A 26,979-nucleotide genomic window follows, 5' to 3' on the forward strand; every position below is an offset into this window, starting at 1 on the left:
CCATTCATGGTTGTGCTCCTTGAGTGCAGCTCTAGTGTCAGATTTTACAGAGTTAAAAACATCAACTTCCACAGCATTTCATGCTCTGGTCCTACCCCTGTCTGACCAAACACAAACTCTTGGGCTGATACAGGAGACATGACGCTGGCATTTAGGATGAGGTCTGAGTCAGAACTCAAGATTATAATGAGCCTTTAATAAAAACCATGTCAAGTGAACTCCAGAGGAAGAACGAAGAGGGAGGGAGAGAGGGAGTGAGTGTCTCTGGCTCAGACTGCAAACTCTGATCCTCAAACCATCAATTGCCTGACCCAGGGTGTTTCACATGCTTCAGAGCGACCTTTAGAGAACCAATTACCCTTGCGATGGGATGAAAGTGTAACAGCCTGTCATGTGCAAGGGATCACTGCAGTTTATCCAATGTTTTATTCTGGTCTTAGAAATTACAAGGTGTACTTTTATTCCAACTGCAAAAGCAAGCACTCAAAGGTTAGGAAACTCCGCATCTCTGAGCAACAACACAACCGTATTTCAGCTCATTCTGTGCACTAAATGAGGCAGAGGTCCTTTGGGACAAAATGGTATGCAATCATGTAATTAAAAACTAAAGCATATGCACAAGACAGCACAATTATGGCTGTAGGAAGCTTTTCCTAGCATTTCAGCACTGGATTTACCCACCTAGATTAAATTCTTTTCTATATGTAATTTTATATTCAATATTACCATTTTTTTATAAGATCAAGGATGGTCCATTGCGTCCACGGGGACGCTGTGGGCCCTACTGCAGGGGCCAGAGAAGGGATCTGCGTTACAGCCCGGGATGAAACTGTCCCCGGGGCCACTGTGGCCCACGCTGTGCCGTGGGTGGGCCCAGCTGCTGGAGCCGTGGGCGAGGCTGAGGAGCCAGCCTGGGCCCCTCATCGCACTCCTCTCCTCCCAGCCGTTCCTGGCCTTTCCGCCATGTTCCCTGTCTTGCCGCGGTGCCAGAGACCCTCTCCAACAACCTCAAGTTAGAGGGAGGCTACCAAGAGAGACAGGTTTAGGTTTTTTACTTAATTCTTCCAGAAAAAAAGAACAGATTTTCTGCTGGTAGCATTATGCTCGTTTTCTTTTCCTTATTCTAATTTTCTTACACTGAGTTGTTTCAACCCTAGGTACAACTTTCCTTCTGCCTATATGTCTTTTTAAAACTGTATTAGGCTGTCGTTCATTGGAGAGTTTTAGAAAACCTCCATTCGTTGTAGCACCTCCCCGACATAACCCCTGCCGGCTCACGGGGCTTGGGCCCAGGGGGAGGACGGGGACTGGGACAGGCCCTCGGGCGAGCTCTTCACCCGCACCGCTTTGCGGCCGCGCCACACTCAAGATGGCGGAAGGCAGGCGTCGGGCTGGGCGCCGCGCTCAAGATTGTGCCTCTCCCCGCCTCCTTCTCCGCCCTCCCGGCGGTGACTTCCGGAGGGAGAGGGCGTCCGTCCCATGGTAACTGCGCCACGGTGGAGACGCCGCCGCTGCGGGGGCTGCTCTCTTCCTGCCGCCACCCGGGCCGCAACAACGGCCAGTCGCCTCTGGGGCTCCGCCGCCGGCAGCCGCCAGGTACGCGCCGCCGGGCGGGCGGGCCAGCTAGTGGTTTTCCCCGCCCGCCCCCGGTCGTGAGGTGAGAGGAGCCCGCCGTGGGCGGGCGGGCCCCGCGGGGCGGTCTCTCCGCGCCACCGCCGCAGAGGTGTGCGGCCCCCGCGGCGGGAGGGCGGTACCGGCCGCGTCAGCCGCAGCTGGCTCCGGCGGGCACCCGGCAGCCCGGGGCGGGCGGCGGCGGGGCCCCTCAGCGCGGCACGGGGCGGCAGGCAGCCCTCCCGCCTCTCGTCCGTCGGGGTCGTCGCCGGGACGGCTCCCCCCGCCTCCAGCCCCTCAGGGCTGGCGGGCGCGCCCCGGGCCCCCTGCCCCGTCTCCGTGCGGGAGGCGGCTCCCCCCGCCTGCGCTTTCGAGTAGGTCGGGCCGGCGGCTTGGGGGAGGCGGAGGTGGCCCCGTCCTCCGCCGGCGGCTGTAGTGGGGAGAGTAACCCCCTCAAGCAGGGGTAGCGCTCCTGAGGGCGGGCCCGCCGCCGGTGGGGCGCGCCCAGGGGCCCCGTACCCGCGGGATCCCGGCGTCTCCTCAGCGGGGGAGGGAGAGCTGTCGTTGGGGCGGAGGTGTGCAGGCGGTCGTGGTTGCCCTCTCAGCCGCTGAGCAGCCAGCGATGCCCTTGTGTCTTCTGAGCCTTATTTTAAAACATTATGTGAAAATGAATTATATTTTTACGTTTACTTCTGAATTTTTGTGTTTATTTTAGTGGGAGCTGGGGCCTTTTTTTTTTTTTTTTAAAAAGGTGTTCAGGCACCTAACTTTTTTCATTCATTATGGACTGAAATATGATCAGCCTTTCGTGTGCTTTTGGTCTTTGTTCAGACATACGCTGCTTGTAGTTGCCTAGTTTATTTGTTAGGAGCAAAGACACTGAGAACATAAGGTCTACAGGCAGTGGTTTCTAAAGGATACTCATATGGCACCCTTTGTCTTGGGAAATTAAGATACGGTAACTCCTAACTTCTGTCTGCACAACCGGTATTCTGATAAGTTGCTTAAGTATTGCTTCCAGTGGTGGTGGCAAACGCTGGAGGTGTATTGGAGAGACCATTAAGGCAGAGGTCTGTCCAGGGATACATATGTTATGAGTAGTGCACAAGCCTCTTCAGTTTCTGGATCCAGTGCAAGTAACCAGTTACCGTGTTGTCAGCCATGGCATCTGCAACTGTTGCAACTAGTTATCACTGTACTCCGCTTACAGAATGGGTTAGCTCCTGTGTGAAGGACAGCTCACCTGGTTCCATCTTTCTCCTAGTAGAGGAGGAGAGGATATTAGAAGTTTAATTGAAAACACTTCTGTGAGGAAAGTAATAGGACACTCCATCTGTTTTCTCAGCCACTGGATAAGATTGAAAAATACGATTTTGCAGAATAGTTGATGGTTCACGTATGTCAGCAAGTGAGAGCCAGCTCTTTTCAGGGGAGGGATGAAGAGCTGTAGTTACTCAAAGTGTGTCTGTAGTGTGTATGTATTTTAAATGAACAAAAACTGTCTGATCAGAATTGGAAGTAGCTTGTTAGGGAATATCTGGCTTAGACAAGCCTGAAATAGTAACAAACACTTAAGATAAGGCATCCAAATTGTCAATGGGCTTATAAACGTGCTCAGCTTTAAAAGTGTTGACTGGTGGAATTGCAGGGGAATAAAGGTGCAAGAAAGCAGTTGGGACAGATAGGGACTGGGGGGAAAGATAGGATTTCTTAACTGGGCAAAGGGATGAGAGCCTGAAGCAAACAGCCTGTGGTGATGGAGGTGGTGGAAGAGATCTAGTGTGAAACAGATAAGGGAGGTACCGATCTTTGGAGCGGGGAAATGTGTATTAGGAAAATATAAATACTTAAAACATCAGCATTTATAGACTCTTGTGGCAAATACTTAAGTTTGTAATCACTAAGTTGTTGACTCTAACAAATAATAATGCTTATAAACATTCACAGTATAATGTTTATAACATTCACAAGTTGTGTTTATCTTACGTATATTTACATTTTACTCTGAATGTGAAATAAATTACTTGTGCTTCTTTAGTTTTTCAGTAGCTCCCAGAAACTGCAACTAGTACTGGGATGCAGCTGTGCTGACTGCTGAATGTACAAGTGAACTGAGATACAAATGAGAGGCAAACAAACATCCAGGGGCTTTTTTTGCTTAAATAATTAATCTTTAAATGTTAAGTTTAAAGTAACAAAACACAACAGCCTTTGACACTAGTATTCTATTTAGGAATAGAATGGTTGAACTACACCATGACTGTAGTATAAAATATTTTGAAGTCATTAAATAGAAAGGAAAATCAAATTCTGCAGAAAGATTTATTTCTTCCTTTACAGCAAAGTGGGTAATATCCTGTAGTAATATAATAGCCTAGTTTGAGGACACAGTTATTTTGAGATTAGAAGCTTAAATGTGTATGTCAGTTAAAAGCAGATGGATGTTGAAATTGGGACCTGATACTGTAGTGGTGCAAAATATGGAAGACTGCATTAGGGTTTGAGACTTTGTAGCACAACTCAGGAGAGTGGTTTTTTCCCCCCTTTTGGGGATGTAGGGAATAAAACACAAGGATTGGGTTTTCCATTTTTTTAACCTGCTTTTGAACTCGTTGTAGCAGAGCTAAAGTTGTTTGCGGGTTGTATGATGTGATAAATAGGGCTGCAGCGGTGACTGACTGCCTTCATGGAACCTAGGAGAGAACAGTGTTGGTGGCTGGGCTTTCCTGTGTATAGAGCAGTACCTTTGCTTCAATTTGATTGTCTTCTCTTGCTCAGTAATGCATGAGAGGCGCCACTTCAGGACGAAGCTTGTTCTCTATTTTTTAGCAGACAAGCTTACAGCGTTGCTGAGAAAGTAGTGTTTTTCCCTTCAGATGATTTTTTCCTCACTCCTTCTTTCCAAATCTGCTACCTCCTTCTTTCCAAATCTGCTACCATTGCAGATTCCCAACTCTGTTGAAGAATGCCATGTGAAGCTATTTTTGACTGATCAGAGAATTACTGTAGCAGGAACAGAAGACATTGATGGGGGAGAGTGGTCCCAAGGGGCCTTGAGAAGAAAGAGATGGAATTCAGATTAGTAGCCTCCAAAAAAACCTTGCCATAGAAGAGGTGAAAAATAAGACTATAAAAGAACAAAGGTAAAAAGAACATGTGAAAACACTTAGTTCTCATAATGTTACCCTTTCCCATGAGGAGGCTTTTTGAATGGCTTTCATAGTAATGTTTCTCATATGTTGACCATAGATTTGAGCAGTAAGCTTTACTTTCCCTCTAAGCCTTTAACAGAAGTGATTGATTTATTAGCTTTGATAGAAGTATAGAATTACTTTCAAACTTTGAAATACATAATAAGCACCTCAGATAATTAGGAAGCTTACAACTATCTCTCTTTAAAGTGATCAATGGCATTAATTTGGTTTGGTAACCATGGCTATTTCTTGTTCCGTGACCGTATGGTATTTCTGAGTGTAGTGTGACTTCCTGTGAGCAGTTTTTACAAAGTCAGCTGGGCTTTGGTGTGAAGTGCAGCAAAAATTAAACACTATGGGAAGGTGTGCAAATCTTCTTATATTTAAAAAAAAAAAAGAAAAAAAGCAGGTCACTTTTCTGCCCTAAGAAAGCAGGTTGCTTTCACTTTGGTGTAAGAGTGGATTGTAGCCTCTAAATCATACATTTGGTGAGACTGTAATGCTAAAATAGTCAAAATTTGTGATTACTGCTTGTTTGACACTGAAGTTTTTAATACAAATAACTATTAACAGATCAATGTTTTCTTGTAAACAAAATACTTTCTAGCTTTACTGTAAAAATGAGACCCGTTACAGTAACTTACCCTTTTAAGGGGATCTCTTTTTGAGGTGTGATATGTAATGCTCTTGTTGCATGTGTCTTGACATTAATAGAACAGCCACATGAAATTTTCATCTGAATTCTGATTTTTGAGGCTTGCAGTAGTCAAAGTGTGAATTTTCTGTCGCATAATTTTTGGAACACCAAATCCAACAAGTCAAGAGCTTTTGAGAAATGTTCTGGGCATCAAGGAGCACAGTCCAGCTGAGTTGGTGAAAGCTAGAATAACAGAGAGGATTCCTTGGTTGGGAAGCCCTGAGCTGTGTGTGAAGCAATTTTATAAAAGTGAAAGTTGGTTTTGGTTTTTTTTTTTAAGCTGACCTTTACTCTCTGCTTATTAATAGCAGTTTAAATTGCTCCATGGGAGATTCTCCAACATGCAATATTAACAGAAATAAATTTGTCTGGGAGAGTTGTGGGGAAGGAGAACCAGTGTTGGATGGTGAACCAGGAAGGAAAAGATCTAAAAGTGGAAGCAAACAGGCCAGGTGAGTAGGGCAAAGAAAAGCATGGAAAGGGGTGTTGGGAAATGGAGTGGGGTGAAGCTAGGGTCACAGGAGACTAAAAGTTGCTAGTGGTGATGTAGGGTAGCATAGACCTTGCAAGAATAAAGTTTTCTGGGGAGGGAAGGTCGCATTGAGGAGAGACGGAGGGAGGAACTGGTTGGTATATAGGCAGGAAAGTGCCACTTGAAATTAAGTAGAAATACATCTGAAAGGAGTGACGGACACCAGAAGAACAACTCGTGACTGTAAGGTGCATGGTCTCTGAGTGTGTGGATGGAGATAAGAATCAGAGTATGCGGAGCCCATGCCGCGAGGGGAAACCTGAGTGCTGAGGTGGGGAACTGAGGGACTTGTGGTATGGAGACAGCTTAAGGCATGCAGCCCAAAACGAGAGGAGCTGTACGGGTACCATCAAGAGGGATATGGTAGGGTGCCATGCTGGGTGTCCTCAGTGGCGCAGAGCCCAGAGCGGTGGTAGCAGTGTGCTCAGCTTACAGCAGCTGTGAATGAAACACTCTTTCTGCCCTCCCTGTTCTTATTCCTCCCCCCATCTTTATCCTCTATGGTAGAGGTGAAAAACTTGCTTTCTAGTGGGTTGGTGTAGTCAACCTATGGCTGGAAATAATATTAGCTTTCTGCATTCAAGTCTCTGAAGAAAGGTCTTGCTGTGTATCTTAACCTATAGCATTGCTGTTTGTGTAGAAACAGAGAAATGCAGCACGATAAAACCATTCTTGTGCTGTCTATAGTACAACATAACTCTTGTGCTATGTAGCACAAGTTAATAAAAATGACTAAATTAAGCCATAACTATTAGCAGATGGATACTGTGTTTTAGTCTGGTATAGTCTCTCCTTGTTAATGAACTTGACATGCTGATAAAATGTGAACAAGATAGTTTAATAGGAGGAAATGTTTCCCTTGTCATCTGAAAACACATTCCCAGGTGAAGCGCGCATGCTCAGCAATAGCGCTTTCTTGTGCAGAACCATAGCATTTAGAAATTGAACTATTGTTATTCCTGGATTGTCAAGAATCTCAGCCCCCGCTAGAGCTTTAATTCTTTATCTTCTGTCTTTATGTAACCAAGGTTGGTCAAGGGCTGTAAACAGCCTTGTTTTAGACTTCCTGGTATTTCTCTATGCCATTGCCATCCTTGCATGTGATAAGACATGCCTGTTGGAGCTGTACCGAGGAGTAAATCTCAAAGGCAGTAAGTTTTATTGCCACAGCTAATACTTTTGAAAAGCAAGCTACAAACATAGTATCACATTTGCTGTTTTCCTGAGTGTTTGAAGAGAGTATCGATGAGCTTTGTTTCAGGTTTAAGTACAGCAGCATCATCTTCCTGTGACTTGTACCTGTCTGATCAATGAGTTTGCTTTAAAAATATTTTAGACTTAAAATGACTAACTTAAGAAATTGGTTCTTTCGATGTGCATCTTTTTAAGGCTTCTTTACCAATGTCATATTTAATTGTATGTGTAACATAATTTTTCTATGTTTTAGCTTAGGAAAGATGCATTTACCGCTGATATGTGTTCAAGCTGCCTTTTGTGAAGTGCTTGTCTGTGATTAAATATTTATACACAGGATGGAACATCAGTAGTGAGATTTGAGAAGACACATTTTGTAAACACAAAATCCATTCTACCTGGAATGTGAGTGGAATGATACAGCTCAGATTACACTTGTGCTTCGGGGTAGTGCTGGAATTAAAGCTGGGGCTTTTGGGGGTTGGGTGGTTTGGGATTTTTTTTTTTGCGAGGCCTCATCTGTGGTCTTCTGAGTTATGCACTTTCCTATTAATTGTAAGACAGGTGGGTGCTTGATACCTATAGACTTGGACTGAAGATGCTTCTAGACTTGATGTGAACTTAAAAGACTTTCTTAGGAATTTCCTCCTCTTCCTGTTTGCTGAAAGTAGCTGCTATGCTCAGCAATACAGCTGATAGGATCCACTTCTAAAGGTAAAAATATTTACTATTGAAACACCCTTGCTGGGCAGCAGTTCTTAAAGTTACATAAAAAGTGGGTGATGTGGAGATATCTTTGGGTGGGAGGAAGGAAGAGGGGGATTTTGAGAACTAAGTAATTAATTAAAGACTGCAGTTAATGATGTTTTGGGCTTAGAAAATTACAGAGTACTATGCCAAATAGTTTGAATATGTAAGTAAGGTAAAATATTTTCTTTAATACATATGCTGTTCAAAATAATTATATAAAGCTGAAGGGAATTTTTGCCTCTTGGAATAAACTTTACCCTAGTCTTAAACATATGTTCTCACTTATTGTTGATAGCTTCTTTAATACCATAAAAAAACTATAGCAGGTATTGCAAGAATTCAGTAACTTAATCTTAACCCTTTGAAGTTAAATCATGTGAAATGTATGTCATGCTGATACCTTTATAAAAACATAATAGAATTAAAACCAAAATCATTATTAAAACTAAAAGTAAGATCACTAATATAGTTTAGAACTCCCTTCTGTGACAGTGAAGTCTAAGATCCTGAATAGTCCTAGAAATTTGTGGGCCTGGATTAGTCATCATGTATTTGCTTTGGTGGTGAAACTTTATGAAATGAAAAAGCAAGATTTGTATCAAAGTTTTTGGAGGAGAGTATTTATAAATAATCATTGTATAATAATGTATAAACATTAAAACAGCTGAAGAAAGTAGTGTTATGGTTGACTGAACTGTAACTGGCTTTTTTATGTGTAACTGCTTAACTGTTGTGTCAGTAAACTGTTTTTCTCTGCTTAATCTGCTGTCAAGCAAAGCCATTTTAAGATCCGTTGCAAACTCAGTACTTTGGCGACTTGTTCTCTGTTAAAAAATGGTAGAGATGACATTAGTGGGAAAACAATTACTTGCTTTGTAAGTAGTGCTGTTGAGTTATGACTAAGTATATTGATTTGCCTGGCCAACACAAACTCCAGACATATTTTTTTTTTATGGCCTTTCCACGAGAGGGTCACATGGCTGTTTGTTATTGCCTTGGATATGGTTGAATTCTATAAACCAAACTGCTTTCTGGGGAAATTGAGAGGTTTTTAAATGATTTTTTTTGCAAATAGATTTTGATCACCGATGTGTGATGGTGGATGGATTGGGGGGGCTTGTCCCTCTCTTCTTAGCTTTGCAAAATCTGTTACTTTGCAAAACTCTTCTCTTTGTCACAGCTTTACCAATAACGTATACAATAAGAGGTTATTGACTTTCAGAAGTACATGTATTTCTAATCTTTTTTTACTATCTGGGCAGGACAAACTAGCATCTGTTTGCTTGTGCCAAACATGTTTTTGTTTTTTCTTAAATTGGCATTTTTTCCTCTAACCCCCAAAGGTGATTTGAATATACTGTTCAGAGTTCCTTTCTGCATTTAGAACTTAGGTTGCTAAATCTGTAAAACCCACAAACTGAAGCTGTAATAATGGGATTATGAGACACTGGGGCTTCTTCCTACTTTTGAGGTCTAACAGTAATTAACAGAGCTCCCTCTTGCCTACCCTACCTTTCAGTATTGCCCTCTCTGTTTCAGGGAAGGGTCTGGTGGTCACTGCCTTGATGTCAGAGGTTCCAAGTTAAAATTTAGTAAACTGGTAATAGTGGGTCTGAATGATAGCCCAAAATGATTATACTGCTTTGCTCTTCAAGGCTTAATGCCAGCTCTTTTGTCAACCCTGTTAAGAGGATGTTCTGTGGTATCTCGTTTGCCTTTACTGGAAACTTATATTCATATTTTTGTTATGAATTTTCTCCACTGTATTACAGCTCTAAGCAGAATGACTGGAGGAAAGTAGAAAACAAATACAGTAAGTGAAAAGATTGAACAAAGTAAATATTTTGGTAGTTCTTAATAAGATGTAGTTATAGCTTATGTGAGCTGCTTCTGGGTAGTCTTCCATGATTTACTATTTAGTGTAATAAAACATGGGCAAAAGCAAGCACTCGTGGTTATTGCATGGAGAAGGGCAGGTGGGGGTGGTAGGAACTGATGCAGCAATTTTGTTCCACGGCTTAAATTTTTCTTTCTCACAGTTACCTTCTTTCAGTGAATTTAGACTTGTACAGACTAGCTTCCTGAGAGTCTATCTATAACTAACGCTATCAAGTAGTTTTAGTTATAGACGTGGCTGCCGTGTGCAGCAACTGTGCTCTTACTGTGGGTAATGTTCTAGGTTGGGATGGCAGCACTTGCTGGGAAATACGAATCGGAACTTCCTACTACAGCACGCAAGCCCAGTAACGTGGTCTTGCTTTCTCTTTATGTGTTCATGGCATAAGACTATACAATCTGCTAAGCCAGCAGAAAACTACTGGCTTAGGTTAGCTTTCTGGTTAGCAAGTTGAATGAGTTCAGCACATGGTCAGATGTACAGCAGCATGACTGGTATAGCTCGACCAGAACAAGAGGCAAGAGACCTCATTTAGTACTGATGAGGTATTTGGTGATCAGTTAGATCGTTTCCATCTGTAACATAAGACTTTGTTTTCCCAGTTTACCAAACTGGACTATTGATAACTTGAATGTGAGATGCTGCTGGGTGTTTACTAAATTAGGGTGCAGACAACTGATAAAAGAGCTGAGTAGTGAAAATATTCTAAGAAATTAGTTGGTTGCAACCTTTTTGGAAAAGATTTGGATGAACCTTTTTTCAGAAAAATATTTAAAACTTCTGGTTTAATAGAAAGAAATCCATACTTTAATGAAAGTATAAATTTGGTTAAGAGCACATATTGGCTGAGAGTTCTGACACTGAGACAAAAGTTACGTTAATTTTAGAATAAAGATTAAAAGGTAAATATGGTTAAATAATAGAAATGCATGATACAAAGGCATTATACTGTATAACATGTATAAGTAAGCTGTTAACATTAGTGTGTTCCTGTCTTTAGAGAGGTTTTTCTACAGGGCCAGCTCTTCCTCTGTACCTGTTCAGGCATGTTTGATACTAAGGGCATCCTCTTATGCTTACTGCAGATAAGATAGCATACTTCTGGGATAGTTTATATGGTGGTAAGAAGAGTAAGGGGTTGGCCTGCTACTGAGTAAAGAAATGTAACATGATGCTGAGAAAACTGTATGTTTAGTGCCCTTGTTGCTTCAGATTGACCTTTATTGTAGGATAAGCTGCAATTATACCTGACCCCAGAAACAGAAGTGTAGGAACTTTCCTTAGGTAAGGAAGATAATGAAGAACACTTATAAAAGTGCTAATTTGAAAGGCAGGTGAAATTCAAACAAGGTTATTTTGCTTCACCTGGTTCCTGGTCTCGGAACCATTATCAGTTTCCATGTTGACAGATAAAGTTCTTTGAAGAGGGGGAGAAGCCAAGCCGGTACCTGTATCTAAGAGGGGCAGGTGGAATTCTCTCCACTAGAGAATTGGAGACCACTTGCAAAAACATTGCAACAAATATGAACTATTTGGTAAGCTCTTCAAGGAAAAAGTATAAAGGTGGTAAATAAACATAAATGTGGATTTTCTCAAAACAAAATTCCCAAGCAGTCAAATCTCCTTTAATGACATGGTATCCAGTCTTGTTTGGGAGGAACAAATATGTTCTTAGTTTAATGAGCTATTCTAATGATTTTGTCCGTATGAAAAGCAAGGAAATGTTTCTCTAAATACCGTAAAGTTGGTGAAAAACCTTAAATAGTTTTGTGGATCACTGTCAGACCAGAGGATGTCTAGACTGAATGGTCTCTGCAGGGTTCTGTCACTAATTTCGACTTAAGTGAAACATTAAAGCTATACAATATTAACAGCAGATGGTACCAAGCTAGGGATTGCTGCAAGTGTGTTGGAAAACGTGGTTAGGGTTCAGAATGATTGGAAGAAAGTGAGGAAGCAGTCTGGGGAAGAATATGCCTTTTGGATAAGGACAAGACTCAAGATCCTCCATTTATTGATCATCTCTGTACACGTAGACAATGGCGGAGTAGAATGAGTTTTGTGCAAAGGATCTGGGGGTGTTGCAGTTAACAAACTGGATGTGATTCTGTTAACACAGATGTTGCAAACAAGTTGGATGTACTGTGATACGTAGGCAGGATAACTTTCTGTCAATCGCGTGACAGTCCTTTATTCTAGGCTTAGGCATTTCATCTTAGGAAAAGCTAGAGTACTTTGAGAGAGTATAGAGGAAAATAAAGAGAACAAAGTCTTGAAAATGTAATTATTTTATTCACAGAAAGATTTGGAACTGTTTCCCTTAAAGAATGGAAGACTACAGGGAGAAGGAAGGGTTGTCTTCAGGTGAGATATAAACAAGAAGAGAGGAGAGCATTTTTCACTCTAGCCACTCTACCAGTGGTTCTGTCATCAATGTGCTTAAACTGCAACAAAGATGGTGTAAATGGACACTAGAAAAAAATTGTGAACCACTGGAACAGATTGCTTGGGAAGACTGTGGTATTTCCATTTTTAGAATGCCTTGTAAGGCACAGATTAACTATGTCTAGACTGTGCTTTTCTCTTGCGGTCCTGAGAGGGTGTATTAGCTGATTTATTGAGCTCCTTTCCAACCATTATTTTATAGTATTAGAAAATCCTAGAAGGGTTTCTAGAAAGCAGGGGCATACAAATTAAAAAGGTATCAAAGTGGTTAATAGCTTTGGGCCCATGTTAATCACTTTCTCATTTTGTGCTAATGGGTCTTGCTATCAAAATCACACATCTGTACTCCCTCATTTCCACTCCCTGCTCTTCAAAGAAAAGTAATATTGCGTTGGGGGAGAGGGGGGAAATAGTTTTATAACTCTTCTGGCTCACTTCCATTTCATGGCTGTAAATATCTTCCAGTTGATACACTAAGTGTATACTGGTGGCTACAAACTTCCAGAATCATCTTTCTTCCCCAGCTTCATATAAAATTGCTTTGGGGACAAGGGAGAAATTAGACTCTTCAACCCCCCCGGTAAGTTTGATATCAGATTCTGAGATTTCAGACTGCTTTGCTCATTACTCCAAGTTAGAGTTAAGATATAAAATAAAACATTCCCTCATTAACAGATACCAGCCTTTATCTTGCATGCCCTTTTTCCTAAAACTAGCAATTAAGATGCATGAATAAGAGACAGTATAATCTGGTAGCAGGAACTTGGGCCTGGGAGACAGAACTGTCATCATCTTAATCTTAGATATGATGTTGAATTATGATTTGCTGAAGGGCACGTTTAATTCCTGGCCCTGTTTTCCACACACAGAATGTAATGCTGTAAGGATTAATTTTTGTCTGTAGCTAAAGAGATGAAAACTCCCAGACACGTATCTCTTGCTGCATTAAAAGTCAGTATGTAAGCCCAAGATTTTCATTGATGGATTCTTAGGTTGTGTTTGACTACTTCTGCTACAGTATTTTCAGGTTAAAGAACAACTATTTAAAATTTTGGTAGGTTGAAAATACCTATCACAGTAGAATTTACTGTGGTATTTTCCCTAGTCTTTGTATATGGAAAATGCAGCCTCTTGTTTTCTTCCTTTGTTTTTTTCCTTCCTCACTACTGTTGAAGATAGCTCCTTTCTCAGACTTCAGATGTATAGTATAGTTGTTTGGCTCCGTTCATGATTTATAAGGGTACAGAAGGCCTGCAGAATTTAAATTTTATTGGAATCCCAGTTCTGTTTACTACCTAGCTTTTCTAAGTGAGGAGGCTGCATCAGTATAAATTGATTTGACTTTTAGCATTGTTATAGCAATACAACTATCCTATGGATTTCTTTTTTAAGTTCCTTAGGAGGCTGGGGGGCTGTGCTAGTATGACTTCATTCTGGTTTGACACACCAGCAGTGTTGAAGAGTGAGAGGGCGTGTGGGGTCTTTAGGGTAATGAAATACCTTTTTTTAAAACTGGTAGCATCAGCCTGAAATCCCTGTGGGTTTCAAGCTAGGCCTCTACTGACGTTTACGTTTAAGTTATTATTACAGTGTCACCCTACAGGGTTTATAGTTCCTTCAGTGAATTCTTTGTGAAAGAACTAGCGTAATTTTTTAACAGGTTATGTTGAATTCTGGTTTCCACAGCACAAGTTGCCATGGATATGTCAGGTTCTTAATGTTTGTTTACAGAGGAATGAGGTAGAGAAGGTTCACGCTAGCTATTTTCAAATGAATGTTCTGCATCCAAATGATGCTGTGCTCATTGGAAGTTAACTGGCCAGTGAACGTAAATTCTACTGCTTTGAAAATGGATTAAGTTCACTTTGGAATGAGTTAATGCAGAGATGTTCATGTATATATCTTTACTTTGCACTAGCCTGTTGGTTGTTCAGGTTGCTTTTTTCCCGCTCTGCAGTAAAATGAGCCTGCTGATTTTGTGTGCCCTGCAGTACTTTGGAGTCCTGTCAATCAGAATTTAAATAGGTAGACAATGTATATGCATTATTGCAGTGCCCAGGAACTGAGGAACGCAGCATTGCCACTGCAAAACCTGCTGTATTTTGTGCATCTTCATGAAGCAAGAAAAGGTCCTAGACTTCCTGTGATCTGGGAAAAGGGGATGGCAAATTTTGCCTAGCTAAGAGCTGGCATAACAAGGAAGTTAAACCATAAAACTCCTGCATGCATAGATCAAATGTCCAGGAGAGACTACTTAAATAATACAACACTTTAAGTATGTTTCTGGTCAGTTTTCTGCCTTCTAAACCATCTGCTTTGCTCCTTCCTAACTACTCATTTACTTTTCTCCTCTTCCAAAATAAGGATCACAAAGATGAATGTGTCTATGTAACCCCTCAAATCTTGATTCAGAAACACAGACTGCTGACTTTTAAGCCCATGCAAACTACCTGCACAGCGCACCAGACTGTGCTGTTAAGTAACCACTAGAAAAAGTATACAATTAAAACGGAAGTCAAACATTAACTTGCTGCTTTCCCAGGTCACACTGAAAGTGGCATGGGCAGGCACATTTGAAAACTTAAGAAAATCAACCCTATCTTTGTTACAATGAAGATACAGGTAGACTAAATGCTGCTCATGTCTCGTTCTAAGCTGTGCAGTCCTTAAGGACAAGGCGAACAACTGCTGCAGGATACATGATTAGTTTTTTGGTCAAATAAGCCAAAAGTCAAGAGGCAGCATAGTGGAAAAGAGTGAAAAGGTGAACTCCTTATGTGGAAAGTGAAAGATGAGTGAGGAAGAAAAACACCTATTAAAGAAGCAGCTCTGTAAAAGATAGATGACCACTTTTAATGGGGCAAAAAAACAGTTAGCAGCTGTTTTCTTGGCAAAATTGAGCCTCCTGTACATGCTGAGATAAACTTAATTCTGGAACTCCACAGCCACAATGGCTCTGCCCCTTTCACTTCATAATCAAAGGCAGGTTTCTTGAGCATGATCTTCTATCTGTGTAGCAGGGTGCTGTGTACCAATCACTTCCCGTACTAGCTCTACTGTCAACCTTGTTTTAAAGTTCTCTCACATGTAAAGCTTATTAAAGGTATTTTGACAGAAGTGTGATAGTCTTATACCTCGTGTGTTCCGCAAACCTGAAATGTCTCTACAAAGGAGTGTCTTGTCTATTTTAAAATGTGTAAATAAAATAGCCTCAGTGTGCTAATTCTAGTTGCAGTACATCTGAGCTGAGTTTCCAAATGGAGGTAGCAAGGTGTTCTATGGGTTTGGTATCCATAGCAATAGCCAGAGAGGCGTCTTTGTGAAGTGATAGGTACAGAGATAGGTGTGTTATAAACTATGCTTGTTAATAGAAGAGCTCTTTCATTGCTTTTATAGATGTAGTGCAAAATACCTCAGATGATTCATGCAAGATAAATACCACTTAGCAGCCGCCACCATTAAACATCTTCATTTTCCATTCAGAATCTGAAACACGCATTCTGTGATTTCTGCACCTGTTTGGGAGATACAGTTTAGTTGGGTCCTTCCTCGTAGCCAAGCATCCAGTCATGAGTGTGTGTCAGGGAGGGAATCTTTATCTCGCAGAACAGTGAGGCGAGCTGTAGTCTAGTTTTCTTTGACACAAGTTCAACTTCTTAGGGAAGAAAGTGGGCATGGATCTGAAGAGGCTAGTATCACATGTCTAGGATTAAATGAAGTTGTGAGAATAGTCACTGGAATCGCTGAGAAACAGATTTCTAGCTTCGGGTTTTGAGGCCTGATATGGTATGGCTCCCCTTGCTGGCTCTATTATAGCCCATATACCACAAATGTACAAATTCAGCAGGATGTTATAAAATGACAGTGCTTGGGGATGAATGCCTTTTGCAGTCTGTGCTTATTTCATTATATTAGGTGTTGTCTTAACAATACCAAACTGTCTTTCCGCTGGTAATCACCAGTGACCAAATGCTCTTGGGTTAGTCTGCTTTTATGGCAGTTCAAGCCTACTTTCCAAGTAGATTTCTAGGTAAAAGCCACCTTGTGTTTTTTTTCTAATCATCCCATATGTCTATTTTCCATACTTGGAAATTGTGCTGTAGACAGAAAAGCCACTTGGGCTAGTGACAGGAGAAGAAAACCCAAAGCGCTATATACATCTGCTGGATTACCTCATTTTCTATCAATCCTTTTGGCCCAACCCAACAGCTAGCTTCCAAAGCTGACGCTACCAGCCATCAAGATCCTAAATAGTCACGGAGCAATTTCTATTAAATGTTTTCTGATTAACCCTTAATACACAGTGAGAAAAAACCTCAGATGCAGAGTGTCGGGGGGAGGGGGGGGGGAGATATTAACTCAGAATGTTCTGTTATTCCAAAAGGGGTGACTGCTCCTGTGAGTGTGTCGATATGAAGGAAGCTGAGCAGCCACCTTGTTCTTAAGCTATACTTGCCTCCATATTACTGTTCTGGAACAGCTCATGTGATACGAGGTATATTTTGAACTAAACAATCAAGTAGATGAGGCATTAAAGTGAGAATGCTCAATCTGTGGAAAGTGTTAGGTTCTGCTTCACTGGGGAAGACTTAACATTTGTCCATTTTTTCCGTACAGTGTGTTCACATAAAAGATTCCCAATCTCATGGAAGAAACTGAAGCTTGTTCTATGAGCCATAAAAATCAGTCTTAATATTCTGAAATTATGAGACTTAATTCTTCAATATTGTTGTTTTTCCATAATCTTTTGATGTGATTTATTTTCCTATGAGAGAGGAATGAATGTGTATTACTGTTTAGTAGATTCAATTTTGAGAAGTTTGTCCCAAACCATAGGTTAGGTTTAAAACTTAAAGCTCCCCTTATGTGCAGATGGGATGTAGGAGTCTCCTGAGAGCTCATGATTTGCACTTCTATGCTGCTTTGTGCAAACAGTACTTGATAGCGGGAACTTCTCTCCAACCATGTTGTTGCAGAGATTTGTTACTCTTGATCTCTGAGGGTATTGCTTGTTTGATCCACATGCTCTTTATTAATCATCTGTGCTGAATGCCTGAGATAAATTAAGACGTAGGTAGGTACGCTCAGTTTAATAAATGAAGGCATTCTTGTATCTATTTGAAATTTCAGAAGAGGACCTCTTTACTGGCTAGAGCTGTGTATCTGACTGTTCTGTAAGGCTGCCAGGTTTTGAGGAAAATTCGTACTGAGAAATGGTATTTTTATAGTTAGTTTCTTGAAGGGTGTGGTTGAATTCATACTGCTCAGTCTTTTCTCTCATATAGTTATTTCTCTTATGTGGATAAATGTTATATCTTGATTCTCTCGTGTAGATTTACAAAAGAAAGAGGAATAAGAAATTATTCTTAACATACTTTTTCATTCACATTTAAATAGCTGAACTACTTAATCATGTTTTAGAGGTAGTGGAGCTGAAACTCAGAGAGAATTCTTTGCTTCTGGTGCTCTTGATATGATGTCCATCATTTATAAGCCTCAAAGTCATGACCAAGGCAGAGACGTAAGGCCTTGGATGCCTTTTATGTTGGTTTTTTTTTTTGTGAAGCATAAGTGTAGTAATCTAAAGTATCCCTTTTTCTTCTATTATTCCTTTCTCCTCCTTTTCGTATTAACAGAAAAACATTTATCAGCTATTTAGTACTAGAATTCTATCTTCTAATTTCTGTAAAAGGAACCTCTTAAATATGTGAAATTAATTGAATTACTGCAAGCATGTGATGTTTTTGTGAAACTGAAATAAGCATAGAAAAAGTTGCTCTTTTCTAGCATGTCAAGACATTGAAACAAGGATGCCTACGCAGGGAGAGTTCTATATACTTTTGAAAGCATGGCAAGAATGTTGGTGTTCATATGTGAACTTTGCACTTTCAAATAAAGTGGCAATGTGTTTAGAATTGATGTTACAAAGCCTACTTCCTTGGTGATCAATGATCTAAACACTTAATTTCTTGCTATATATCAGTTTTTACATATCTTAGGAAATAAACAATTGATTTTTACATGACTGAATCTCAACTTTTCTTTTTGGTTTGGAATTTGTGCACTTGGTATTGCCTCTCGAGCAGGTTATTTGTTCTGTTTTATATGTTCCTGGCTAAATAGCATGGATGTACATGTTAGGGATGAGTACTGGAAAGTCTCTGCTAGGGATTTCTTAAGTATGTACAACTCTGGAAGTGCACAGATGGCTTGCTTGCTCTCCTGTCCTAGGAACAGTTGTTACACACATGCTCTGGCATTCTTGAGGACAAAGAAACTGTTAGCTTTTCAGTTACAATGGTCTTGAAGAGAATGCTGTGAAATGTGAATATATGTTACTAGAGTATTGTATGTGTTATAATGACTCATACTTAGCAAAAGACTCTGGCTTGCCTCAATCCTACATAGCTGTTATTAAACTCTTACTTCTTTTCCCTAATATTTTAGGCTTTTTAGCAGCTGTCATTAATCATGTGGTTGAACAGTTTGAATGCTAGTTGGAAACAGGTGGTGCATGCTCTAAATCTTGAGATATAGATGATGGTCAACAATGTTGTCATTGAAAACATAGATACTTGTGTCAGCCTATGTTGATTTTGTTTTAGCAGAACTTTGATATTCTTTGCTGTGGAGAAGTATGTACAAAGCAGTCTAAAACAAATTTAGGGGTAAAATGTTGCTGAAACATCAGTTCATTATAGATTGCCAAGCCTGTACAAAACCAGCATAGAATTTGCTGGCTTAATTGTAGAGGGTATGGATTAAACCAGCAGCAGAATGTCATGACTATTAGCTGAAAGACAGCTTTGTATGAAGCATTTCATTTAGTCTTCTACGATTCCCACCCAGAATATTGCTATGTTCACTGAATGTGGCATGCGTATTAACTTAGAGATACACTTGCATAATGCAGTGAAATCTTTTACAAGCAGACACTTTGGGAAGGCTTAAATTTCAGGCAGAATCTGTTATCGTGTACCTTATTTGGACAGTAAAAACATCCAGTTTGCAATAGCTTATCCTGTAGCATAGCATTAGTTTTGGGTCTTAAATCTATTTGCAAATTGAACTTTGTAAACTTGCAGCTAAAAGTGCATAGTTTCAGGTGCACTGTAACTGAAGACTTTAGAGAAGAATCATCAAATTGAGGCAATTAATTGGGCCTCCTTAATTAAATCTGTGGCTGAAACACTTTTAATTAAATCTTTTTAAAGTATTATCCATATTTCTGTACAATGTTGTACTGACTAATCTATTCAGTTGGGTAAATGAGGGTTGATTCAGACCTTTCTGTTAAGCAAAGTCCCTAGACCTTTAAGCTAGCTAAAATAAATTTAGACATTTGGTTTTCATTAGTGTTGTAACTGAAACAAAAACATTTTAATGACTGATCCCAGAATATTTTGAAGTTTGTGCAACTTTGCTGGGAAGGTATTTAAACTGCAGTATCAGTTGCAAGTTGGCCATAGGCCAGTTTTTCGAAGCTGTTTCAAGGCAAGATGTTGGGTTTTCAGTGTGTAACGGAACAGGAAAACTTTGAGAGGGGAGAAGCAGTGGAAGGTAGTTACGGTAAAATTTGCGCTGGTGAAATGAAAGTATCTGCTAAAAGGAGACAGTGACAGTATTTGTGCTGTACTACAGTTTGCTACTCTGTTAAAGAGCTGTTTCAGTTATTTGAGAAGAGATACAATTTTGAGCTTTAATACTTGTATTAATAAAGAATCAACTACCCAAGGAATCGATGTGCTTTTTAGATGGGTTTTTAGTATCTTGAACTTGCACTAAATGGGACCCCCTTTCTAAGGGAAAGAACTTATATGTTGCTTACAAGATCTAATTTTAAAAATACCTTTGGGGAAAAATATTTGAGTTGGTCTTGGGAGAGGATGGCAATAAAATCTGATAAAAATTAGTGTGTGGACTTCACCTTTGACAAATAAAATATTAATCTGTAGTCTTACATTCATGGGAGAAGCTGGAGACTGTTAAAGTGCTGTAAGATGAAGATTGCTTATTCTGTATCATGCTCTAGTCACAATAATGTCTCATGGAAAACCTGCTGAAGTTGTTGAAATGTTCTGAGTGATCAGGGGTCAGGAGGGGATCCAGGGACTGGATATCCAGGGCTTCATCGTGTCCAAACTGGATTCTTGTGCTTGCTGCTTGGCCTGGCTACACAGAGTGCCAATAGTGGTGTTTACCAGAGTAATCTTAGGTTTTGAAGTTTGTAATTTTTTTTTTTCTTGTAGGTGATTTGGGGTTAAGTGGCAATTAGAAAAAGACCAGATTACTTCATTTAGGCTATTAGAAATTGATAGTGATTTGAGCTAGGGCAAACTAGCACTTCTAGCAAAAAAAATACTGCTCAGATGGAATTACTGAATTGTCTGTCTGAACAGGTGTGGTTTAGCTGTAATTGACAAAGACGAAGTGTTCCTACAGAAATCCACCTGTCATAAGCAAGAAGCAGTGATCTGAAAGTGGCTGAAAGTCTGGGTAGCTTCTGAGAGTTTCATCCTGATTTTGCAATTGATATGTTTATACTTGATTTTATGTATTGACCTTTTAGGAATAATGTTGTTATATAGAATGTGTATAGCCAAGCTGAACTTAAGTAAATTATGGTTGTCTTTTGCAACTATTATGTTGTTGTGTGTCTGTTCTATTCTTTCAATTTCCAGTATCTCATGTACAATATATACTTTTTTCACTAGCTTTCTAAGGATTCTGTGACTTCCTTTAAGTTTTGAACAGAAATATAGCATTTCACAGCATAAATTTTACCCAAAGTAGAAAAGTGGTCCTCTGTCTTTTTAGGAGACTGTTCTGTGCATGTCATGGAAGTTTTATTTGAATGCCTGAATTAAAGGTTTTTACAAATGTGAAATAACGCAAAGTTGCGACTCTTCTGGGGAGAGTCTGAAAGGCAGTATGCCTTTCCTTTCCTCCCATATTCTGTCTCTGGGATGTTTCTTTTGTGGTTTCACTATTGGGATGTTGTAGCTGAATTGTCCCACCTATTAAAGCTTATAAGGAGTAGCTGCAATTCTGAGACTGAATTAAAGGAACGGCCCGCTTCTCACATGTGTGCAGTGCTGAAAACATTGTGAACTTACACCTTCACGTTCTGCAAATGGAAATAATGGAACAGATGCAAACGCGTGTTTACTTTGATACCTTTAGCTACAGGTTAGAAATCCAATACCATATTCACATTTATTTAAGTTCTTTTTGCTAGGTTATGTAATAATTATCTGACCACAAGATCATAATAGAAAGATTTTTACTGTCTCCTGTGGTTAAACTGAAGATATCTTGCCTGAACTGAAGATTTTTGGTAGTACTAGTTCTGTGTTGTTCAACACATGAGAATAATTTGAATACTGAAGGACTGCATAGTTTGTCATAATTCAGTGTAAGGAAGATAACTTCATTTTGTGATCATGAAATGCTAGAAACTCATATATAATTGATACTGTGCTTTGAAGCTCCTTCAACCAGATGTAAATTTTTTTTTTTATATCTTCCCCCATTCTAATAGTCATTAAAGGATCTGTCCTTGATAGAGAGAGGCATTTAAAGAATATAGAAATGGCTGTGTTGAATTTGACTTGTGATCTGGCTGCTTACTGTGTCACCTCTGGTGTCAGCTACTGCCAGAACCTTCAGGGTCAGCGGGAAGTATTGTGGTAGGTAATTGAGAGAATCTGTTTGCTTTTGTCTTATACTCCCAGTTCTGACAGCGCACCTAGAATCTATTTGCAGCTGGCTGACGTCATCTCAGGCAAAGTTTCAATTCACTGAGCCTGTGCACCTCAGTCCACAAAATGTATTTTCAATGCGAATCTATCTGTTCGGGCATAGGGATATAGTCATCATAAATTCAGAATTGCAGATTTGTTCATAAGAAACCCCTAAACCAACAAACTGAAAAGTAGGAAATCCTATTTTAGGATAAAGACAAGTGAATTTCCCCTTTTCCTCCTAAAAAATCTGGATCTTATATAATAGCTGCAACCCCTTTTTGCCAAAATAGTGGTCAGTTGCCGTACTGCTTGTGTGAGGTACTGTTTTGCAACATCAGCTAAGTTGAAGCCCAGCAGCCAATTCTTTTCTCTGGTACTGTGATTTAAACATCTGTTGCGCTTGTGCTTCCAGACTGAAGGGAAGGAATGGTGTAAGTCCTGCTTCTGTACCAGACAAACTTGACAGCTTAGCTTTTGCGGAGAGGAGCTTTGACTTGGAAATCTTTTGAGGGAGTCAGTGAGCATGAAGGAAGAGTTTATTAGGAATAATCAAAGTTCAGGGCAATCCAGGCAATGTAATATATGTATGGCACAGAGCAGTGTTTTCTCTTGATTGTCTGCAAAAGCTTGGAGTTTGAAAGTAGAAAATCAGCAGACGGAAGAAAGAACCTGAGATGTTGGCACACATGATACATCAACAAAAGTAGTATCATGTTATGATGTGAGCTGGAGGAGAGATATTAGACACACACTTCTGAATTTGACCAGGACTAGTTCAGGTGCAGTACTACCTAAGGTCAGCTAGGGAGAAGACAAACTGGATTTGCAGTACCCTGCAGTCTGCACAAAAAGATTAGGAACTATGGCATAACTAATGTTTAAAACCATTCTAATTATCTTAAGGTATTTGGAGCCAACAGCTAAGTTCTGCTGCTTGCAAAGAAATATTTGTATATGGGCATAAATAATGTTAACTGAAAAAAATGAAAAGCAGACCTGCTCAAATATTCTGTCAGTCTGTTATGTTTCTTGTAGAGTACAGATTTTTAAAAAAAAAAAATCCAGGTTTTATTCAAATGCTGTTTGAAGTACTGACTTTCCCCTTCTGCAGTACTGTATGTTCCAGTGATCAGTATAGACATGTCCCACTTTGAAGTGGTCTATGCTTAATTACCTTGTTAAAATTCCAACCAGAGCTCCACTTAGAAATTTATACTGAGATTCCTTCCTGCCCTCGTGGGGCTAATCAGTTCAGACACTGTTTATTTTCAATCCAGGTACAACTACTGCTTTTTAACTCTTCCAAACTTTAAGAAATATGGATTTCGTAGAAAAAAAAAAATTTAGAAAGTGTTAAGTGGCATGATATTCTGATACTGATAATGAGAAACTTTGTTCTGATCTCTCTCTCTCAAGTATCCTTTGCGGAGATGTGATCTTGGCGAATGAGCACAAGTAGTTTGTACTAGTTAATTTTCCACCTCAAGTAAAGAACGTATAAACATGAGATCATATTCCTGACATAAATCAGGGTTTAAGAGTATTAGAAATCTGCCATCAGCTTGCTCACAAATGTTTACCTTTTGATTATTTAAATTATACAGATTTGATTACATTTTGGGTACTGAGTAAGGTACTTTATATTTATGTAGTAGGCAAGATCAGCGTGATGCTTACAGTTCCTTGGACCGCTAATTGATGTAGCTTTCTGCACCTAGTGTAAAATTGGAAGTAGAGGCCTTGATTGGAGTATGCTTGGGAGTCTTCTGACCCGGTGGTAATCTTCAGGGTATGCTGAAATAACTTCAGGGCATTCTTGAAAGCAAGTCTGCTCCCTTCCCATCACTCCTGAGGCTTCTACTGAGTAAAAGCTTTTTACTGTGGAGAAATGAGATTTCTATTCAAAAAATTAAATAAAAATCTCGATGGTTAACTGCAATGGAAACAGGCTCCTGTGTGCCTAGAAATTTTGACTTTCCGAGACCATCAGTTCTGAAATTAAGGCATCCATTCAATTTACATGAGCAGTGAAGAAGTTGTCTGATAACTTCTTTAACGGATACTGCCTGAAACTGGCTATCAACTAGCATATTAGAGAACTTCATTTCTCACTCCTAATCTCTAAGCTGTATTGTTATTTTCTGAACCATTCTACATGCAGTATACTTAGTGTTTTGGTATCTCAGAATTTCTCAATCCTTGCTTTCATGTTAAAAAGCTGTTTAAAAACTTCTTTATTTTTAATACTCAGAACTATATTTAAATAGCTACTTGTTGATAATAGCTCTGTTTTGTTGGTAATGTCTAAAGTTAAAGACAGAGGGTAGATGCTGTCTTCTTTCACTTTGTTTTTTGAGACTTGAAAATTTTGCTTGAAGATACTGTAGATGAAATAATAAATCCATACCAGTTACCTTTTAGGGAGAAAGGGGGATATGATGATATGCCTACTAATCTTATGTAAAAATTGCATCTTGGTCTAAAAGTTCCAAGTTAAACATAGTTCTGACAAGAAGTCATCGTCCAGGAAAAGTAGAAGTTAAGATTTTTTTAATTGCATTAGACAAACTAAAATAGAGGGTTACTGGTGAAGCAGCACAAAAGGAAAAAAAAAAATCAGTGTTACCTGTTTGATAGAGGGGTTTGCAGGAAAATTTTAAGAACTCAAAGATATTGGGCTAGTAGTAGTTGGACTCCCTGGATAACAGTAGAGTGAAGTTACTTGTACCTCTATGGTTGGCTCAAAAATAGCAAAAGAATATGGGACTCTTCTGTTGAAACACCATCGATATGACCGGTTTGGTACGTGAAGAGAATGACTACAAGCCTAGACTCTCCTCCGTTCAGAGAAAAGCTATGCCATTTCTAGGACCCCAGGTAGTCACTGCTCAAAAACTCTGTAAGAAAGCTAATGGATGCCTCCAGATGCTGCCAGCCATAAGGCTTTCAGGAAAGGAAAATGTCCATTTCTACCTTACATTTCTGTGATACCAGTCCCAGTAGCTCCAGGACAGACATCTGCTTTTCATAGTCAAAGAACTTTTTGTCTGCTCGTCAGGATTGACAGATGAGGAAATTGATGTGACTGCCACTTCCAGGTAATTGAAATTATCCTTATATCTTATCACTTTAGGTGACTTCTCCAAGACAGTGGTTTTCTTTCATGACCTACACGACATATAACCAACTGCTATGGCAGTAGGGATGTCTGCTTCATCCCTACTGCAGTTGATATCACCAGTCAGTGTACATCTGTCCCATTAGTTAGGTGATCCAGCTGACACTTTGCTGCTCAAACTCATAAAGCAATATCCAGATATAAGAACGTCTGTACTGAAGAGTTGTCAAAAGTTGAAGGTAGCTGAAGGCAGCAATGTTCTGCAGGTAGGCAAACTGCTGTTGCCAGCTTGTTCAGAGGCAAATTCAGTTCATGTTACTGATGATAGAGAGAATGTGTTACAAATAGAAGAATGGGGCCAAGAGCTGCTGTTAGTAGACTGAAATGAATGAGTCGATTCCAAGGCAGGACGTGCAGCTCTCCTAGCCGGGTGGTGTAGCAGTACAGGGGAAGCAACAGATACCCTTTGTTCTTACACTTTTTGGGACAAAATGTGGAGATAACTGGTAATTTGACTTCTCAAAATTATATGCACCCATGTTTCTCTCTTCAGAGAGTTTATTAAAAGCTTTGTTTCTCTTCTCTTCCCCGCCCCTCCCCCCCCCCCCCCCCCCCCAAGTACAGTGGGTTGTATGAGGGGAAGAGGAGGGAGAATCTGCCCTGACAAAGGAATTTCTAAAACTCATCTTAAGCTTTTCCTGTGCAAAAAGCATAATCAGTCAAGAGTGGGCAAAAGTTCATGCTAACACAAACAAGATGCTGAACTTGGATGCAGAACGTTGCATGTGACGGCAGTCTTTTCAACACATGCACACAAACAGTGAATCAGCAGTGCCTAGATAGCAGACAACAGCAGTGTCATGGGATTTCTCAAAACTGCATGTCATAGAATAGATTTATGACTTAGAATGTCTCAGACCATGCTTTAAGGCTATTTCTAATGCGCAGAAAACATGCACAGGTTTGCACGTTGAAATGGTGAATATGTTTGCCATGTTAACCCTTCTCAGGACAGTGAACTTCCATGTACAGCAGTTGAGACACAACCTCGCTCCATATTCAGACTTAACTTTACATTTCGGAAACTAAGTGTATGTGTATTAGCATGTATCTCTGTGCTACCTCTGTCTTTTGATGTGCTGGATTTGTTCTGCTTATAACTTTTCAAGTAAAACAGACATAACTGGCTAAAGACCCTTAATTTTTCTGCTTGTTTGGAATCCATTTTGGATTGCGTGGGATGTAGGAAGGGAAGTCAAGTATTGCAAAACATTCTTCCAAGCTGTGACAATAAATGCCTGATAATCTTAAGTCTCCAATGATTCTACTGATCGAACCAGCAAAATCCTTCTACAAATATTGTGATTTCTCTCAAATTGACAACAAAGTTAAGTCAACTTCTTACCTGTGACAGGCTGCTTTGGGGATTTTTGCCTCCTTTTGGCTTTTCCTTTTAAGGAGGGAAGTACATTTTGGGTTTTTTATTGTTATTATTCCCAGCCCGTATCTTGGCCAGATCCTTGGATTCCAACCTGATGATGACGTTCGGTCTCTCTCCTCTCCTGTAATGTTACTCTGGTTACTAGGCCAATTCCCTCTTCAAGTCTTTTCATTTTCTTCTCAGAACACTTGTCCAAAAGGCCAAAAGAAAGGATTTACTTTCAAATGCATAACACTTTCTGAGCCCTTCACATTAAGGGCAAGTTGAGGTCCTGCTTTGTCATGTGTATTTTCATTGTTATTTGTCTGATCTCTACCTGGTTCCGACTTACTCTTGTGGCCTTATTGAGAGGCT

At 40.0% G+C, this 26,979-nt stretch overlaps 1 protein-coding gene across 2 annotated transcripts in view; it reads left to right on the forward strand.

Annotated features, from left to right (window-relative positions):
* The first annotated feature begins 1,507 nt into the window (after positions 1-1,507).
* Positions 1,508-26,979, forward strand: part of DISP1 (dispatched RND transporter family member 1) — an 88,856-nt gene continuing 63,384 nt past the window's right edge. Inside the window, exon 1 of one of the 2 annotated variants that reach the window (XM_076334631.1) lies at positions 1,508-1,596. The gene's annotated coding sequence lies outside the window, so the exon portion shown is untranslated. The other variant, XM_076334628.1, reaches the window with a different exon arrangement.

This window comes from Aptenodytes patagonicus, chromosome 3 (genome assembly GCF_965638725.1).
Source record: "Aptenodytes patagonicus chromosome 3, bAptPat1.pri.cur, whole genome shotgun sequence".
Taxonomy (NCBI): domain Eukaryota; kingdom Metazoa; phylum Chordata; class Aves; order Sphenisciformes; family Spheniscidae; genus Aptenodytes; species Aptenodytes patagonicus.